We start from the raw sequence: 4,742 nt of genomic DNA on the forward strand, positions 1-4,742 counted from the left end.
GGATATTAAAAAAGCTACAGATGAAGAGATACATAGGGTAAGGTTCAGAAGCACCCCGAGCACAGAAGTTTCTGTTCTCACAAAATTGAGGTGTACCACCCTTACCGGCAAGGAGTCCCATCAGCTCTTGTGGTTCAAGAGTTTTTATAGGACTTAATCTGCAGCCACTCCTTACAGTGGTCAGTAGGTGGGACTAAAAATTCCAGCTTTCTAATCTCTTAGGATTTCTGGTGACCAGCCGCATCTTGAGGCTACCTATGGGCCACTTGTTGTTCAGTCGCTCAGTAGTGTCCGACTGTTTGTGACCCCATGGACTGAAGCATGCTAGGCTTCCCTGTCCTTCACTATCTCTGGGAGTTTGCTCAAACTCATGTCTATTGAATCAAAACTAAGTGACCTCATTAACATAAACTCAGGTAGGCTCAAAGGCACTCCTTATGAATGACAAAAGACATTCCTATTACTCAGGAAATCCCAAGTTGCTGAGGACAAAGATCAAATATATTTCCTATTGTGCCACAGTGGGGGGAAGGATGGCATATAGTTTTTCAGTCAATGGTGTTTTAAGACACAACAAAACAAAATAAATCTTTTATTCAAATAGGTAAGAAGAGATATTTGAAGTTTGTGTCGTGAACTGAAAAGAATGTTCAAAATAAACACTTGGGGACTTCTAGTGGTTAATAATCCACTTGCCAATGTAGGGAACATGGGTTCAACCCCTGGTCTGGGAAGATCCCACATGCCATGGAGCAACTAAGCCCATGCACTGCAGCTACCGGAGCCCAGAAGTTCTAGAGCCCATGCTCCTGAACGAGAGAAACCACCGGGATGAGAAGCCCATGCACCACAATGAAGAGTAGCGCCCCCTCCCCTCAGCTAGAGAAAGCCTGCACACAACAGTGAAAGACTCGGCGCAGCCATAAATAAATAAAAATAAGATAAACACTTGGTTGAGGAGGTGGATATGAAAGGTACAGAAATGAGGTATGTACAAAAGCAACGATCTGGAACCTCCATTTTAAGGAAGGATGTGGATGTGCCCTTCAGCTGAAAAGAATCAGATTCAGAGTTGGCAACTGGAGTCAAAGCCTAAAGTGTCTGCCACATAGGCCGTAACAGGCTGACTCAGGGAGTAGACCAAAGTTTGAATCCAGTGAGTCTAAACAAATTGGCTTAGGTTAGCTTCTGAGGACAAGGGAACCTGAGGAGATGGCTGAGGAGCAGAGAGGCCAGGCCTCAGCACAAAAGGGTGAGCTCCATGCTGCCAGCTTAATAATTATCTGATCAATGATCAACTAGCTGCCCTCTCCTCAGGTGTCATATTTGGCCTGAGTATTGCTCAGGCCAAATATGACAGCTGGTAAAGAATCTGCCTGTAACTCAGGAGACCCTGGTTTGATTCTTGGGTGGGGAAAATTCCCTGGAGAAGGGTTAGGCTACCCACTCCAGTATTCTTAGGCTTCCCTGGTGGCTCAGATGGTAAAGAATCCACCAGCAATGTGGGAGACCTGGATTCGATCCGGGTCAGGAAGATCCCCTGGAGGAGGGCATGGCAGCTTACTCCAGTATTCTTGCTTGAAGAATCCCCATGGACAGAGGAGCCTGATGGGCTGCAATCCATGGGGTTGCAAAGAGTCAGACACAACTGAGCGACTAAGCACAACACAGCACATGGGCAGACAAGGCATTTGTAAGCTGGTATGTAGCCGCTCATACAGTCTCATCTTCCAGCCTGCACTCTCCACTTTAGCAGAATCTAGCTTCTGCTTCCTCATTGTCTCTCTACTGCTGAAGTGCTGTTTATTCTGATTGAAAGGTCTTCACCCTTCTATCCACCTGGGACACTCATTCCTCAAGACTCAGCTCAGGAGTTACCTTCTGAGTGAAGCCTTCACACACACACACACCCCACCATACCACAAACGTGGATACTTACACATACTGCACACTCATGCACCAACCACATACATGAACATACATCCATGCGCACACACCTCATAGAGCCCCCCTTCCACCACCAGAAAGTTAGAGACTCTTTCTCAGTGCTAGCCGTGCAAGTTGATATACCCCTGTTGTTACACATATCTTACAATTTTAAACAATAATTTCCTTATGCTCAGTCACTCAGTTATATCTGACTCTTTGCAACTCTTATGGACTGCAGCCCACCAGGCTCCTCTGTCCATGGGATTCTCCAGGCAAGAATATTGGAATGAGTCACCACTTCCTCCTCCAGGGGATCTTCTTGACCCAGAGATTGATCCCATGTCTCTTGTGTATCCTGTGGATTCTTTACCACTGTGCTGCCTGGGAAGCCCTTACATTTTCTAATAATTATATCTAAATACTGTACAGAATCACAACATTTCAAGTGCTGTGAATTCCCAAGTGGTTTGCCACCACTGTTTAATCCAACCCCATCCCTACTCACTCCCTTCACTGATCCTAGAACTGTCATAGTTTCAGGACCCCAAGCCAATATCAGTTCAAAATCTGCTATAGGTAGATAGAAGGAAGTTACAATTACTGACAACTCATGACCCAATCAAAAAATTTGCTTTCAGATTCCCTTGGTTCAAGTACAAAGATAAAGATCTCAAGGACATAAAATATATAATTTTTCTATTAGAGAAGGAAAATGCCATGATTTCACTTTCCTATTAGAGAAGAGGTGGTTGGCTTCTGTCTTCCTTCTCTTCACCTTAGCTCTTTACCCACTGAAGCCTTGTTATTTTCCACATAATACCAAGTATCTCCTGAGCAACTATCTCAAAGAGGATCAGATTTATCTCCAGTCTGATGAAGATCACTCTTTCTTTAATAAAGGAGAAAGTATTCCTTTTATAGTTTAAAACCCAAGCCTAACAGAATATGCTTTTTAAAAAGCAAACAAAAGTAAAATGTAGTTTTATAACAGAAGCCCCTGCAAAAAGAGGTCTAATTATACCGTACAATATATAATTAGCCTAGGGATGAAGCCAGCTATGAAATAGCCATGAAATGACCAAAAAAGCAGACCATGAGGAGGAGTAGGCAATGAAAGAAAAGCAAGAAGCCTTGGTAATTGGTCCTTGAATCATCTAAAAAACCGAGCCGTGTCATTAATGTAGAATTTTAGTGTTTCTGCTGGAAGGAAAATGAAGATATTATGTCCTCTCATTTCATTTAGGGTCGTCCTGAATACAAGTTCTTTCTAAGGGCTGACGTTACACACCTTGAGGGGCAGAACTGTTTTACCACTGTGGGGTTGGAGAAGGGCTGGGTGTTCCATCTTCCAATTCATTACCACACATTATCTATGGCTTTCGGGTAATTGAGCAAATAATGCCCTTGACAAGCATTCTCCCTCTTTAACTCCAAAGCAAGGTAATTAATTAAGGCCAGAAGGGGCTGTTAACGGCTGTTAATGAAGCACAGTTGAGGGAATTACTTAGGAGAGCACACTAGAGACTATAAACGTACATGAACAAGAGGAGCTTGGGTGTCTAATGCTCCCTGTCCTTCCCATCAGCGTTCAATCACAGAAGGACATATTAAATCTGAAACAACCGGGGGATTTCCACAACATAGCCTCGTCTGACTATGCATGCACAACTTTGAGGAGCTATTTATTTTCAAATCCCACGATAATTTCTGAATAAACTTTCCTAGGACACACATGTCATGAGTAGCACATGCCAAAATATAATGATCCAGACAATTAACTGATTAACCGGTCTTGACTCAATGCTGTGTGCTGTCATTTGAGCATCACACACACATACTAAAAAGGATGTAAGGTACTTTCTGCCCTAAAGAACTCATCTCAATGGGGCCATGCAACAGACATAAAGAACAAGGGGCATGACCCAAGGGTATAAGCACTACACTGGGTATTACAGGGTATTACAGTGGGTACTACAAGGGTATTAAGCATTACACTGTGTGATACAGATCATCAGTGCTAAAGGAGTTTAGAGAGGTGAGAGACAACTGTGTGAGCAGAGCAGGTTTAGGAGACTGGAATCTAAACTGGCTTGAGGGAATCACAATGGCAGAGAGGAGCAGGGACAGCACAGATAAAGGCAGGGAGTGTGGCCTGGAAGACATCAAACTGAGAGTTTTGCCTTAAGTAAAGAATTTCATGCCATGGTCTACAGAATTCTCCTTTCTGAATTCTTCTTCCTCTCCTTTTCCTTTCCTTCTCCTCTTTCTTAAGTTCCCTGATAGCTCAGTTGGTAAAGAACCCACCTGCAATGCAGGAGACCCCGGTTCGATTACGGGGTTGGGAAGATCCCCTGGAGAAGGGTAAGGCTACCCACTCCGGTATTCTGGCCTGGAGAATTCCATGAACTATATAGTCCAAAGACTCGCAAAGAATCAGACACAACTGAACGACTTTCACTTAAGTTCAATGAGACAATTTGAGATTAACAAGTCTAGCTTGGTATAGAGAAAATTGAAGAAAACAATAGAATGGGAAAGACTAGAGATCTCTTCAAGATAGAGTTACCAAGGGAATATTTCATGCAAAGATGGGCATAATTAAGGACAGAAGTGGTAGGGACCTAACAGAAGCAGAAGATATTAAGAAGTGGCAAAAATACACAGAAGAACTATACAAAAAAGATCTTAATGACCCAGATAACCACGATGGTGTGATCACTCACCTAGGGCTAGACATCCTGGAACGCAAAGTCAAGTGGACCTTGGGAAGGATCACTACACACAAAAGAGTTGAGATGATGCAATTCCAGCTG

The sequence above is a fragment of the Bison bison genome, unplaced genomic scaffold (genome assembly GCF_000754665.1).
Source record: "Bison bison bison isolate TAMUID 2011002044 unplaced genomic scaffold, Bison_UMD1.0 scf7180017864197, whole genome shotgun sequence".
In the NCBI taxonomy this organism is placed as follows: Eukaryota; Metazoa; Chordata; class Mammalia; order Artiodactyla; family Bovidae; genus Bison; species Bison bison.